Here is a 16,191-nt window from a genome sequence, read left to right as displayed (position 1 = left end):
ACTTACATGATTTTATATGCCTGTGTATTAGTATAGGTAACTCATGTGGCTACATGTTATACGTATGTTATACGTATGTTATGTAACTTTATGTATACAAGTATAACTTCAGCATACAAGTATATGCTCACACACATACATAAGTATGTATGTATATCTCAAGTCTAATACTTGAGAAGGAATTCTGTACCTGAGCACCAGTGGTGTGGTCTTCCCATGAGCACTGGATGCAATACTTCATATGCACACACCTCTCTTAAAACGCCATTCCGTTCACTACTCTATCCCACCACATCTTTGTAAGGTAGCAGGGCAGCTGGTTCTGTTCCTTGGATGTGAGAACAGGCTCAGAGAGGTTAAGTGGTCTGCCCAGGGTCACACAATCTGACAAGTGACAGAACAAGGACTAAGTCACAACCCAGGCCTTTTGATTTAACGCCAGTGTTTTTTCCCTTACGCCATGTGGCCTTGTCTCATTTAACTTCATCTTATCCTAGGTTTACTTCCAAGCTATCAACTGTGCAACTGCTCTCCTCTTTTCTGAGGGCCAGTTTCCTGGAGGATGATCAGGCCTATCTGACCCTGTGAGGATTTGCAGGTCCGCTGCCCCCAGCCCCGCACCTGCTGCTTGACCGAGTGCCCCCAGAGCCCGCCAGAGCCACCCTGCACCCACACCTTAGCATCTCTGCAGTGCCTTCTGCTCCAGGTTTGCTTTTTAAAAAACACTTCTTCCTTCTTTTTCCCGGTCCTTCTGTCTGAAGCTCAGGAGGATTGCATTGTGTAATCTCTTCCTTCCTCCCCGGCTCCAGGGGCAGATCCCACCTTTGCCCAGTCAGACTCGTTCGAGGATTGCATTGTGTAATCTCTTCCTTCCTCCCCGGCCCCTGGATAGGGCGGATCCCACCTTTGCCCAGTCGGACTCGTTCCTCGTTCCTCGTTACCAAGGTCCCACTCTTCCCCTTCCTTCTAATGAATGTTTCATTCGCTTTGAATGAGGCTCTAAGATGCCATTAGTCAGCTTTTTACTGCCTGCTGTTGCCTGCTGATTAAAGAAACAATTTTTTTCCCTTTGCCCTTTTAGAAATTAGATAAGAAGTAGCAAAATCACTTGAGACTATTTTAAACCCCCTTTATCACAAGGAAGTTGTCATCTCATAACTTCATCATCAGTGAAATGCTTATAAAAGGGCCACCCTGTTTGATGGGAATGTTGTTGTGGATTTTAATGGGATAATTGTATTTAGGTAAAACCTTTCATCTGAGGACTTCAAAGGCCTTCACCTTATTTAATAGTTATTATCGTGCCCTAAAGAGTGACATCAGGATACCATAGGCCTAGGTTTTGTATGTGCGTGTGTGCATTTGCTGATTTATTTAGTGTTTTGTTTGCTTTCCTAGTCTCACCCTAGGAAGTTTCATGAATCAAAAAATTTTGCACTTGATTTCCATTAAAAAATTGTACCTAATGAATAGCATACATGACTTGCCTTTGTTTGGTGGAATGAAGATGTTCAAGGGCTTATAAAATAAAGAACAACCCCTGAGGAGCCAGGAGGGGGAGCTGGGAGGGAGAGCAGCAGGGAGCTCCTTCCCCAGGTCCCGCATAGTCATGAAATAGTCTGATCATTGTTCGCACTAGTTGGGTCCGCACAGAAGATGATTCTGTGAAAAAGCTCTTGGAGGGAATGTAAGTGCTGCATGATCACCCAGATGGTCACTTAACAGGACTTTTGAGAAACAAGCCCATGTCATCACTGAAGGCAAGTTTCCTCATTAGGTTAAAACAAGACCAAAGCCGCCCCTCCCCCCGTGTACTCTCCTCTCCCCTGGTCCCTGCCCAACACACACACACACACACACACACACACACACCCACCCATCTGCAGTGTGGCTTTGGCACAGTCTGTGTAACCAGCTCATTTGATGCTGCAGGATCACGGTGATTCTAAATTTATAAGATTTTAGGTCAACATTTATGTTTTCCTCCTCCTACTCCCCAAAGAAACAGCTCACTATTACACCCTTTCCGTATCTCTGTATCTCTGGCCACATGTACGTCTTGACTCAGCAGGGGGAGACAAAGTTGCAAAGACGGTGCCTGCTGTACTTTTTAGCACGGCCGACCGCATGTTCTTTATTTCATTATTACTTTATATCCGTTTGTTTTGAAACCCTCCTGGCTAGTTATTCTCTTTGAAGTTCTCAGTTCCCCCTGCCCCGGCCTCCTATCATCTGAGGACTGAAGACAGCCTGTCTTACTGAAAGATCAAGATTATCTGGAGCTTCTCCACTTGGACGGTTCTCTGTCTCTCAGAGGAATTAACTTCACTCGAAACCCCACTTGCTTTGATTAGTTTCCACCGTTTTGTTTTTTTCCATCTTCACCTGAGGATATTTTTTCCATTGATTTCCAGAGAGAGTGGAAGGAAGGGGACAGGGGAAGAGAGAGAAAGAAACATCAATGTGAGAGAGACGCATTGATCGGTTGGTTGCCTCCTGCATGTGCCCCTACCAGAGCTGGAGAATCTGCAACTGAAGTGTGTGCCCTTGACTGGGAATTGAACCCATGACCCTTCGGTCTGTGGGCCGTCCCTCCAACCACTGAGTCAAACTGGCCAGGGCCTTTTTTTCAGTCTTTAAACTCTGCAGGCTCCTCAATTGATACCTTCAACCACCCCCCTATGCCTGGTTGGTACCATTCCTGGAAGATCTACCCAGCAACCCTGAAGCCTACCCATGCAAACCCAGATGGTCTAAACCGGATGGTCACCCCTGAAAACCTCGTTTCATTCACCAACTATTCCTTCCCTCATCTGGACTCCAGCTTTGAATTGTGAATTACAGAGGTTAGAGCTCAAGGGAGGTCCTTCTTCTTCCTCCCCCATATGTGGATTCCTCTGTGTCATCCTGGACACAGTCATGGCCTGGACCTCTTCCAGAGACACTGTACACTCTCCCTTGTGAGGCCATCCCATGGGAATAGCTCTGATTGTTAGAAAATTCGTGCTCCTACAGAGTGGAACTCTCCTTATAATGTCTTCCATTGGTCCTAATTCTTCCTTCTAAAGCAACCCAGATATATATTTTCTTGTGGTGTATTTGAAAATAATTTCAGTCTCTCCCTTTCAGCATTTAAAAATTTAAAAAAAATATATTTTTATTGATTTCATGGAGTAAGGGGGGGGGGAGAGAGAGAGAAATAGGGAAACATCAATGATGAGAATCATTGATCAACTGCCTCCTGCATGCCCCCTACTGGAGGCCAAGCACGCAACTGGGGCATGTGCCCTGACTGGGAGTCGAACCGTGACCTCCTGGTTCATAGGTTGCTGCTCAACCATGAGCCATGCCAGTGGGCCAGCATTTGAAATTTATTGAAACTATTCCCCCAGTTATTGATTTCTGATAAAATCTGACAGACCCGTTCTTTACTGTTGAAGTTGTTGACTACCTTCTCATGGAGTCGAAAAAATATATATTTTATTGATTTTTTTTTTTCAGAGAGGAAGGGGGAAGGAAAGGAATAGAGAGTTAGAAACATCGATGAGAGAGAAACATTGATCAGGTGTTTCCTGCACACTCCCTACTGGGGATGTGCCCGCAACCAAGGTATATGCCCTTGACCGGAATCGAACCTGGGACCCTTTAGTCCGCAGGCCGACGCTCTATCCACTGAGCCAAACTGGTCAGGGCCCTTCTCATTCTTTAAAGTCTACTTTTCACTCCAATTTAATTCCCCCATCCCTTCTAGTTTTCAATCCCAAGAAAACTCTCCAAATAAAATTGTTTCATCTTTTGTGTTCTTGAGATTCTTGTTCATAGTCTATTTTCAGCCTTATCTTCAACCTGTCTACAAAACTCTAGAAAGTCAGTACTATCTTCTGATCATTTTTGAAAAATCCCCTCATAGAGCAGTTAGTAAGTGGAAGGTAGAACTTTGCCAATGTTCTACTGCCAATACTTCCTTCAGAAAGTTCACTTTTTAAATTTCCCCAAAGCCTAAGGTAACTATCAAATATTTATCTCTAGCCCCAATTTGTTTATCATTTTTCAATCTTAAATTGCCTGGAGATCAGATATCTGCAGGCAGCCCAACTTAATATCATTCATTTTCTCACCCCAGTCCCTGCAAACCCCACTACCCATAAAACTTTCCTGTTGGTCTTTGTTTAATAAACTCCTTAAAATGCTTTTTTGAGTGACCTTTGGCATCAAGGCATATTTAGATTCTTATTCATTAAGTAGCTCTCTCTCATTACTGGACTACCAGTCCTCAATTTTGCCATGATCCTCACACTTTCTGGTTTCTCCTTAACTGATGGTGGTAACACCATGCTACAGTTAAAGAGAGACTGTCCCCCCAGCGCCGGGGATTGAGCCTGCAACTTATGTACGTGCCCTTGACCGGAATTGAATCCAGGACTCTTCAGTCCAAAGGCCGATGCTCTATCTACTGACCCAACCCAGCTAGGGCTCCCCTTGTCTTTTTTTATTTTATTTTATTTTTTTATTTTTATTGATTTTTTACAGAGAGGAAGGGAGAGGGACAGAGCGTCAGAAACATCGATGAGAGAGAAACATCGATCAGCTGCCTCCTGCACACTCCCCACTGGGTACGTGCCCACAACCAAGGTACATGCCCCTGGCCGGAATCGAACCTGGGACCCTTAAGACCGCAGGCCGATGCTCTATCCACTGAGCCAAACTGGCCAGGGCTTGTCTTTTTTTTTTAACCTTACCACTTTATTGAGGTATAATTTGCACATACCATACAAGTTACCCAATTAAAGTGTGCAGTGGTTTTAGGGATATTCATAGAGGTCTGCACCTATTACTACTGTCAAAAACATTTTCATCACTCCCAAAATAAACCCCACACCCATCAGTAGTCACTCTCCATTCTCCTCGCTCCCCAGCTCCAGGCAACTCCTGGTTTATATCCTATATCTATGGATCTGCCTATTCTGGATATCTATATATATAGAAGGCTAATATGCTAAGTGTCTGACTGTCCAACAGGTCGCTATGACACAGACTGACCACCAGGAGGCAGATGCTCAGTGCAGGAGCTGCCTAGCTGCAGTGACTCGGCAGTGGTGGTTCTCAGGTGACGCACCCCAAAACCAGAGAGGAGGGATTCCTCGCGGGGTTGCATGAGTCCACCTTTGGCCGTGGGTTATGTTGTTGCTGGGGCACTGTTGGCCCCGAATCTGGTTTATTGCACACTTGCATTTGCGTTCTACACCCTGTATGAGAGCAACTTTGCAGAGTGCCCTCTTGCACTCTGCGACCCCTCAGGGGATGTAAGAGAGCTGGTTTCGGCCTGATCCCCGCAGGCCAGGCTGAGGGACCCCACCTGCCGGAGGGACCCCGCTCACTCCAGACGCGGAGGGACCGCAGGAGGTTGGCTGCAGGGTGTGTCTGGCCGTCTTGCCCAATCCCGCCCCACCAGCCACCTTCTAATTAATTTCCTCTTAATGTGCATGAATCTGTGCACCGGGTCACTAGTTTTATATAAATGAATCATATAATATGTTGTCATTTGTGAATGGCTTCTTTCGCTTAGCATAATGTTTTCAAGGCTGTACTAACTGGGTTTTCTTAGATTCTGTATTTGCCTATTTTGGCATCCATTCATCAGAGGACTAACTGTGTTAATTATATTTAAAAATTTTCTCTGTTCTTGATTCTCCGGCATTTGTGGCCTCCTTGACTCAAGGGCAGAAACTGCCCTTCCAGGGCTATCCAATTCTTAGAGACAGTTAAGGGCTCACCCTGGAGCACACTCTTCATATGCAAATTACCTAGTCCAGAGCCCACACCCTAACCAGCCATCTCCTTCATCAAACCCTCATACACCAAGCCCGTATTTCCCCTGCCCTGAATCAACCCCAGGCCAGGTACCGGACACCTAGGGACAACCCCTCCCCAAAGCCTGCCAGAATTATTCAGACCAGCCAGTCCTAAGCTGTTTACTCTGTCCCGCCTCGCCTTTCCTTCAGAAAACAATGCAGGCTCTGGCTTGCTCCTTCTGCCTCCTGACCAAACGAGCTTCCCACGCGGCCCCGTGTGGTGGTGATGTGCCCCACCCCCTAAGGGATTTTAAGTAATAAAGATCTTAAAATGGCATGGACCTCTCTGTGTCATCACTCAGCCACCTCCATAAACGAAAATCCTGCAGGTCCAGTTGAGACAAAGGCTCATTTATATTGTAGCAACAAGTAACATATTATGGCTGAATTGTATATGTAAACCACACTTGGTTTATTCATTTATCAGTTGGTGGACATTTGGGCTATTCCCACTTTTTGGCTAGTATGAATAATGCTACTATGAGTGTTTGTGTACAGCTTTTTGTGTGGATATATGTGTTCAGGTTTCTTGGGTATACAGGTATCCCCTGCTTTCCTTAAGTTCACGGTAGGCCACTTCGTTTTTACAAAAGACATTGGTACGGTAACGGCTTTCTTCATAAAAACCCTGTTTGGATTTCTTTTGGTTAGGGAAAACAGGTACTAATGAAGGTCTTTGGTAAAACTGAAGTGGAGTAACGTGGACTTTATAAGATATCTTTACCTAGCCCAAGGCCATGAAGATTTACTCCTAAGTTTTCTAAGCATTTTATTGTTTTAGCCCTTACGTTTAGGTTCATTTTGAGTTAATTTTTGTATATCGGATCAGGTGGGAGTCCAAGTTCATTCTTTTGCATGTGGATATCCAGTTGTCCCAGCATCATTGGTTGAAAAGACAGTTAGTTCCCCATTGAATTTTCTGGCATTCTTGTCAAAGATCAATTGGCCATAAATGTAAGGATTTATTTCTGAATTCTCAATTCTGTTCCATTGATCTATTTGTCCACATGGACCTATATGTCTATCCTTATGCCAGTACCACACAGTCTTGATTATTGTAGTTCTGTAGTAAGTTTTAAAATCAAGATTTATGAGTCCTCCAACTTTGTTCTTCTTCTTCTTCTTTTTTTTTTTTTTCCAATTTTGATTTGGTGATCTGGGTCCCTTGAATTTCTACATGAATTTTAGAATGAGTTTGTTAATTTCTGCCAAAAGGGGAAAAAATGGCAGCTGGAATTTTGAAAGGGATTGTGTTGACTCTGTGATCAATTTGGAAAGTATTGCCATCTTAACAATATTAAATCTTCCAGTCCATGAATATGGGATATCTTTCCACTTATTTAGGTCTCCTTTAATTTCTTTCAAGTGATTTTTCATAGTTTTCAGTGTACAAGTCTTGCACTTCTTTTGTTATATTTATTTCTAAATATATATTTTTTCATTTTGATGCTATTATGAATGGAATTATTTGCTTAATTTCATCTTGTTCATTGCTTAGTATACTGAGATACAATTGATTTTTGTGTATTGATCTTATATCCTGCAACCGAGATGAACTTATTTTTTGTTCTAATAATTCCTTTATGGAATCCTTAGGATTTTTAATATGTGAGATTACATCACCTGGGACTAGAGAAAGTTTACTTCTTCCTTTCCAATTGGGATGCCATTATTTCTTTTTCTTGTCTAATTTGCCTGGTTAGTGTTGAATAGAGGTGGTGCGAGTGGCCACTTCTTGCTCCTGATCTTAGGAAGAATGCATCCAGTCTTTATCATTAAGTATGATGTTAGCTGTGGGTTTTTCATAGATGGCCTCTTGCCTTTTTGTCGTCCTACACTATCCTTTCTTTTCTTCTTTTCTACTCTCTGGCTTTATAAGTAGAATGTGGACCTCAGAATCAGACTTGAGTCTGAATTGATTGTTTTATGAATTCTATAAAAAAAATATTTGTGTGCTAGACACCAGTATGTAAAAGAAAATCCCTTCCCCAAAACTACTAAGGGTCAGTTAGAGAGACTGTTGGGTGGGATTAAATGCTATGGTATGATAAGTGCTATGATGGGAGGATGGCCAGGCAGTGAGGAGGACAGAAAGTGGGCCCCTGGGAAGATTAGTGCAACTTGAGGATTTGGTGCCTGAATCACTCTTAAACAACTGTAGGAGATGGGGGAGGTGGCTGGATTCTGCAAACCACAGTTAAGTCACAGGTAAGGGGGGACTGGAATGTGGGGTGCTTGCAAGTAAGGGGCCTGAGGTGATCCCAAAGAGTTAGCGGAGCATCTTACCAAGGGCCTTCTGCAGGCTTTGTGAGAACCGGATTTGTGTTAGAACACTTGAGTGGTGGGGAAGGAGATTGGGATCCCAAAGAGTTAGCGGAGCATCTTACCAAGGGCCTTGCACCTTCTGCAGGCTTTGTGAGGACCGGATTTGTGTTAGAACACTTGAATGGTGGGGAAGGAGATTGGATTGGTGATGGGTGAGACCATGAATGGGGAAACCTGGAGACAGGAGATTATTGCCAAAGCAGGGGAGAATTGAAGGCCTAAAGTAGGTTGGTAGAAGGGAATAGGTCAAGGAAGATTTGAAGGTAGAATTAACAAGGCAGGTTATAATTGACTAAGGTGACTAAGGTGAAAAAGATGGGTTTGGAGAGAATGACTCTCAAGTTTCTGATGTGGGCATCTGGCTTGTTTGGTGGACTAACATGATATTCAGTTTTTTTACTTGTAAAGGGGAAAAATATTTCACAGATAATATATGCAAATCTCTGTGCATAAGAATATGATTGAGACTCAATAAATACCCATTCTTCTTATTTCCCCTCATTTTGTTTCTGTTTCTTCCATTCTCCAAATGTCGGTCTTCATTTTGTTAGTTCCATCTTCAGAATGCTCTTCTTTGCTGTGCCCGTCAGTTCCCACCATCCCCCCTGTGCGGATAACTCCTGCATCTCTCTCTGCCCTGACCTCGCTTGTATTATTTATTGTATTCGGGGCCTCTCAGTGCTCACAGGGAGAGCCATCCTCCAAATCCATAGGCCTCATGTACCTCCTCATGTCCATAGGCCTCTTACTAACACTGTCATTTTCTCAGCCAAACCAGCTTAAAATCATTTTTTTCTCGTTGAAAACACACATATCTCTGGTGGTTTCTCGTGTTCCAGTTGTCGTGACGTCTTTCTCTCTCGCCCTCATTTCCTCACATACAGTGAAATGTCAGGCTCAGTTTAACCCTGTCCATAGCATTGAACACACCTCTTCTGTCCCACGGTTTCCGCCTTTGTTCAGGCTTCCTCACTCCCATCTGAAATACAGCACAAGTTCTGTACCTCTGACTTCCTTCCTTTTTGATCCATCCGGCAGGCAACTGCCAGACTGAGTTTGTGGAGACTCTGATTTGATCATGACCTCACCCTGTTGAGGGTCTTCAGTGAGTTCCCCACATCCACCAAGCCCAAGCTTGTCATTTAAGGTACTGCATGTCCAAACCCAAGGTGCCTCTCCAGTCTTAGCTCCCTGCATTCTTGTAGAAAAAATTGGACTTTTCTGTGCCTTTGGTATCACCTCTGTGTCTTCCCTTGTGGAAACTGTACTTGTTCTCCAAGGCACAGGTCATGAATCCTGCCTGACTTTCATCAAACCAGGTAGTTCTCCTTCTCCATGTCCTGTAGGACTTGGCGCTGATTTAAAATGATCTGTGTACATACCTTACCTCTTCTGCTAGATTTAATCCTCTTGAGGGTGCCTCCTTCATCTCTGTAAACCCCCAAATGCCTTCGTTGCACTTAATAAATATTAGTCAATGGGATGCACTACGTTTCTCATCTTCCCGAAGCATGAGCTTTGTTTTTCCAAGTGCCCATGCCCAAGGGTCTGCGAGACAGACAGTGAGGACGAAGGACAGCTGACTTTCTCCTGTGGAGCCTCTTGTAATTTAACATAGATAGTATGACGACATCACCAAGGCACATTCTTTCTATGTATGTATGTATGTATGTATTTATTTATTTAATCATTATTTTTTCTCCTTTAATCCTCACCTGAGGACATGCTTAGAGAGAGGAAGGGAGAGAGAAAGGGAGGGAGGGAGGGAGGGAGAGAGAGAGAGAGAGAGTCAATTGTTGCCTTTTGTACATGCCCTGATCCAGATTAAACCCACAACCCAGGCACCTGCCACTCTGGCTGGTCTACAAAGACACATTCTTATTTAAATGCCTGGTTGATTTCACCTACACAGCACTTAACTCTTTATAGCAAGCATGTCACACTCTGGGCCGTGGGCCTTATGCCTCGTTTATTTGGCTGGTGTTAGCCTTTGAGTTTAACATGCTTGCTTTGCAGGATCTGCATGGCCGTAAGTCATCATGGACTCCTTGGGGCCCGATAGATGGAGAAATCAACCCGAGTGCCATGCACTGTGCAGAGCTCTCGGGACCAGTCTGACTTCCCCTGTAGAATCTGAAACTGGAACTTACACACTCTTAGGTACTTTCAGTCAAAATAAATAGCCAGGTGATTCATTTGGGAAATTCCACAGGTATGCCCTGCCCTGCCCTCCCCTGCCCTTCCCTGAAATGGCTGCTGAGCAAGGCCACCGCAACCGGGCCTGAAGGAGGTGGCTCTCGGTTTCAGTTTCCTATCAGTGATTTCCAAGAACCGAGAAGGGAGGCAGGAGGAATAGAAAGAGTTACATAGTTCCTGTCTCGGGCTAAAAAAGCTCAAATACTCCATTCCTACTTGTCTCCTGACAGCCAGAAGAGAAAGGAGAGAAACTGTGAAGGGTGCCAACAAGAGCATCCGTGTCCTCGGCAGAGCTCAGAATAGCATTCGCAGCTCTCGGTGATTCATCCTGCGCAGGCCTGCCCACCCGTGATCAGAGTGGCTGAGGACAGGGTGAGTCAGGCCTCCCGCAGCTTCCTCCCGGCTGCGCTGCCAGCAGAGGATGCGGGAGGCAGTGCCCCGAGGAGAGGTGCCTGCTGAGGCCCGTCCCTTCTGGAAGGGCTTCCTGCTCCATCTGCACGAAGCTCTAGCGACATTTGGCGAGGAAGGGAATCCTGATATTTGGAAGAGAGCGATCGTTTTAGGGGCCTATCTAAATTTGGGGCCTACCGACCCCATTGAGCTGAGCAGTGCTCCTACGTCCGTCTTTACAGTATCCCTCATGGTTAGATTTGGCACCTGTTAATCCGATTGGCATTCTCTTCTCTTTCTTCGTCCCACTCTTTTCTCTTTGCATTTCTCTCTCTCTCCTTGCTCAGGCAGAATTTATATCTAAGAAATCACACACACAAAGAAATCACAGCTGTTGGATTTTTCCTTCTCAGGATAGTTTTCAACCAGGCGCATCCAAATCTCTTGGTTGGTCCTCGCCTATCGCTAGCCTTAATGGAGAGGATATCCCAGTGTTCTCGACACTGTCGCCCTACTGTGCATCCAGGCCCAGAGGCCAGCACATCTGTCCCCCTAGGACGCACAGCAGAATCACGAGTTTAAAAATCATCCTAACACCGAATCAGGCTTAAAAACGGATCCTTCTTCATCGATCCACCCGAGACAGCCCCGGTCTCGCGGTCTCCTTCAGCCCAGCTTCCCATTCTCTCGTCAGCGCCCAGCTCTTGCTGCTTTATCCGTGGAGCAACGCATTTTTTGTCTTCTGCCTCTTTCCCAACATTGAGTTCCTGGGGTCTACTCCGGTTAAATCTGACGTGCCCCTGTTCCTCTCCCACAGTGGGAGCTCCTGCTTCCAGCTCTGCCTGTGCCTGTCATCAGCGTCATCCCAGGATGGGTTAGAGCAGTGGTTCTCAACCTTCTGGCCCTTTAAATACCGTTCCTCATGTTGTGACCCAACCATAAAATTATTTTCGTTGCTACTTCATAACTGTAATGTTGCTACTGTTATGAATCATAATGTAAATATCTGATATGCAGGATGGTCTTAGGCGACCCCTGTGAAAGGGTCGTTCGACCGCCAAAGGGGTCGCGACCCACAGGTTGAGAACCGCTGGGTTAGAGAAATGCAGGCACGGCCAGGTTCCCTGGCTTATCTAGAATGGCATGGCTTGTCTGGGTGAGTGGTAATTTACCGCGTTAGACGTTTCTATTTTCCTTCCTCGTGGCTGCACAGCACACATGTTCTGAGGGCCATGCAGCTTTAGTAACAAAACATCCAACACATTTATTTCCAAAACCCGCGGGATGAGATGAAGCCCTGGCTGTGTGGGTTACACCCTGCGCGAGGTCGGAAAACAGGAGGTTGGGTGCGAGTCATACTTCACTTTTGTGGGACGGTCAGCCCTATAATAAATACCACCATGTCCCTGGATCGTGGCTTATTCTATTCCCCAGTGGATGACCCACTTATTTCAAACGTGTTACACGATGTTTTAAAGCACAAGAGGTAGTTATCTAAACTTCATTTCGATGGAATACCCAGGGCGCTTAAATTAAATGTGAAATGTTTTGAGGTAGCTTTAATTTTTATCATCAGAGAAATCTTGTGAAATGGGTAAGACAGAGATTTAAGCCCATGGTAAAGGGAGGACACTGAGGCACAGGCATGAATGAATGAATGAATGAAGTCATTCAGCATTTACTCCAAAAGGCATGGACTTGGCTAGCACAGTTTGAATTAGACCCTGACCTGTGTTTGATTTCTCTCAGGCCGCTCTCTTTTCCAGAAACCTCTTTTAGATAAGAGAGGAGACAATCTACCCTCAGAAGGACCTGTGCTCTGAGTTGTTTTATTAAAGGGGGAAAGGGTTTCCCTGAGTTATCCACATGCTATTCCATAGAGCGGTGTATTTATCACCTGGAATTTATCCTAAGCCCTAGGAGCAGGCTCCCTCTGCAGGCCCTCAGGACTCCACTCCTCTGTCTCCACCCACACCTCCCCAGACCCGGTCCTGCTAGCATCCTCCTCACTTTCTCATGAAAGAGCCACTTCCCATCACACTGGCTCCTTTTCTTGTCAGCACCCTGACTTGTGGGGCAGGAGAGGGAATGGAATACTCCTTGCTGCCTAGAGATGCTCCCCCTTCATTCTACAAATCTTTATTGAGCACCTGCTGTGTGCTGGGCTCTCTGCTAGGTCTGTAGATACAAAGAGAAGGAGAGGTCCTGCCCTTGAGGATTAGAGTTTAGTATTGGAAACAAATTCGTGTTTCATCACCATTATTCAACACCCCTTTCTCCTGTAGGTCCCGGATTCTGATTCACCACCTATCATCACTTCCATCTACTGACTTCGAGGACTCTTCCCATGACGAGTTTAGTACTGAACTGACAGTGTCCCACCCTTTCTACTGCCACCACTGCCAAAGCATTGGGCATCCATGTTACTGACCATCCAGCATCCCCCCATCTGGTTTTTTAGGCCTCCTTCACTATGGCACCTCCCTCTGTAGGACATTTCAGTCCTAGGAGGGCAGTTTGGCTTATTGGACTTCATCATCATGTGGGACTGCTCCTCCTCCAGCCTTTTCAACTCAAAGTCTCTCTTTCACAGGATTGATGGCTCTCTTCTTCTCTGCCAGACATCACTAATCGATGGTCAGGGCACTTGGTCCAACTGAGCCTGGACACAGGTTTGAAAGTCCTTCTTCACGTGAACACTAGTGCCCCTGTATCTTCATATTTGGCCCAAGGGGTTACAACCTCTTTCTCTCTCTCTCTCTCTCTCTCTCTCTCTCTCTCCCCTCTCTCTCTCTCTCTCTTCCTCTCTCTCTCTTTCTCCTCTCTCTCTCTCTCTCCCTCCCCCCTTTCCTTCTTCCCTCCCTTCCTCCCTCTGTCCCTCCCTCCCTTCCTTCCTTCCCACTTCCACTCATCATGACCTTGAAGCCTTAGATCTCATTTTCCCAGCCACTCCAAGGCCACCTTCTCTTGTTTCCCTGAAAAACTCAGAAAACCCCAGGGTTGACCGTTTCAAAGATGTGCCTTCTAGGATCTGAGAATGCCTCCCTGCTTGGATTTTTAGCACTAATCCTGAGCATACTTAGAAACTACCTGTCATGGGTTTTAACTTTCCCCGCCTAGAGCGCCAAGCGTTGGTGGCTGGGCCACAGGGTGGGTTTGCTCTGTCAGTGCTCTCCAGCCTCATCTTAATTCTTTCTCTGTTGGCTCCCAGTGTCACATTCCGCAATAGATGTGCCATTGTTGAGCCATCAGAGTCATTCCTGGCCCCTCTCTTGAAGTAGAAACTTCATTTCTTAAGTATGAAGCCATCTTCCTTCCTCTTTAAAAAACTGACTCTTTACTTTCTCCCACCCTTCTCCCCTTCCTTCTGTCTGCATCATCGTAACCCTCTGCCAAGTCTCTCCACTCAGCTCCCTCTCTTAACTTTTGCTCTATCAATTCACTTTTCTTTCTCTTTCCAATCTCCAGTATCCTCCATGCTACCGATTCCACTCCTTCTGTCTCTCCTAACCTAAAAAACAGACAAAAACCACAAATCACACATCAAAATGATGTAAAAAAGACCTTCCCCCTCAACATACAGCTCTCTTCATCTTCATTGCTATATGAATCGAAAATCGACACCCTAAAACATGTAGCCACCACCCTCTGCCCCATCCTGACACTCCCTCTCCCCTCCCACCATCAGCGTCAATCTATTGATCTATTACTCCTCCCAAGAGCCCCCTTTCCATCCCCACCCTCCTCACTACTCCCATCCCATGGCCACTATTCAGGCCCAGACCTACCTTAACTCTCACGTAGCTGCGCAGGAGCCTCTGTCTCCTCTTCCAGCCCATGTTAGACACTGATGCCTAGCTAACCAGTCTCAGGGACAGCTTTGAGAACTTCATTCTTCTGCTCAAAATTAAGTGGAAAATACTTGATTCGGAAACATGGCACCTGGCTCTGCCCCCCTACCCCCACCACATTTCCAGCTACCTCCTTACTTGGATTCTTCTCCAGCCAAACTGGACTCCATACTAAAATACACCTTCTAGATCTTTACTTATGCTGTTTCTTCTCCTGAAGCAGCCTCACCTTCCTACCTAACCTTCAAGGGCAGTTCAAGTTCATCACCTTCATGATCACAACCAGGAGTGACCTCTGTTCTCAATCTCTCGAAGCACATTTTTGGAGCCTCCTGAAACCCTGTCGTATAACTATTAGGTCTATTTCTAGCCTTTACTCTCCTTGAGGATAAGGGATACATATTCTTAATTTGATCTCTGCTTTGCCCCGTGCTGGTGTCTAGTTTAGAGCTTTGCATTATCACCGGGTCCTTGCTCAGTGCACATGTGGGTCCAGTGTTGATCACTGGGAGCCCAAGGTCCCAAACTGGTGGCCCCCAGCACACGTAGTAACCCTGACATGTTTTGTTTAGCCACTCTAGATGGGGTAAAAAATAAAATTTTCATTTAACCATTTTAAGTGTACAATTTTCAGTGGCATTGATTACATTTACAACTTTGTACAACCAACACCACTATCTATTTCTAAAATGTTTTAATCACCCTGAACAGAAACTCTCTAACTATTAGGCAATAACTCCCCAGCCCCTGGTAACCTCTTACCTACTTACTGTCTATGAATTTGCCTCTTCTAGATAGTTTATATAAGTGGAATTATGCAATATTTATGTCTGCTTTATATCATAATGTTTTCAGGGTTCATCCATGTTGTAGCCTATACCAATACTCATTCCTTTTTATAGCTCAACTAGAGGCCCGGTGCACAGATTTGTGCACTGGTGGGGTCCCTCAGCCTGGTTGCGAGGATCGGCCTGAAACCAGCTCTCTGACATCCCCCGAGGGGTCCTGGATTGCGAGAGGGCACAGGCCAGGCCAAGGGACCCACTGGTGCACGATCAGGGCCAGGAAGGGACTACAGGAAGGTTCCAGGGTGTGTCGGGCCTGTCTTGTCCAGTCCCCATTGGCCAGACCCCAATAGCAAGCTAACCTACCAGTCGGAGCACCTGCCCCCTGGTGGTCAGTGCGCGTCATAGTGACTGGTTGAATGGTCGAATGCTCAGACACTTAGCATATTAGCCTAAATGTCCTTCCCACTGTCTGACTGGTCGCTGTGATGTGCACTGACCACCAGGGGGCAGACGCTCAATGTAGGAGCTGCTGTGACTCAGACAGAGAAACGGCACCGTGGACCTGGAGCCGACAAAGCAACACTCAGCTTCCCCCAAGTGGGACACAGGCCCTGCCATCACCCCTAAGCGACAGTCCACCAAATCGCAGCCGATACTGCCATGACGCAAAATGCAGCCCCCAGCCCAGCCCGCAAAGAGTGGCTGTGGGCGCCAGGTACTGACGTCATGTTTTTGTTGACATTCTGAAGCTGAAATTGTCAACAGAATATGTCTGAAGACCAACTATTA

This window comes from Myotis brandtii, unplaced genomic scaffold (genome assembly GCF_000412655.1).
Source record: "Myotis brandtii unplaced genomic scaffold, ASM41265v1 scaffold455, whole genome shotgun sequence".
NCBI lineage: Eukaryota > Metazoa > Chordata > Mammalia > Chiroptera > Vespertilionidae > Myotis > Myotis brandtii.
This window is presented reverse-complemented; position numbering follows the sequence as displayed.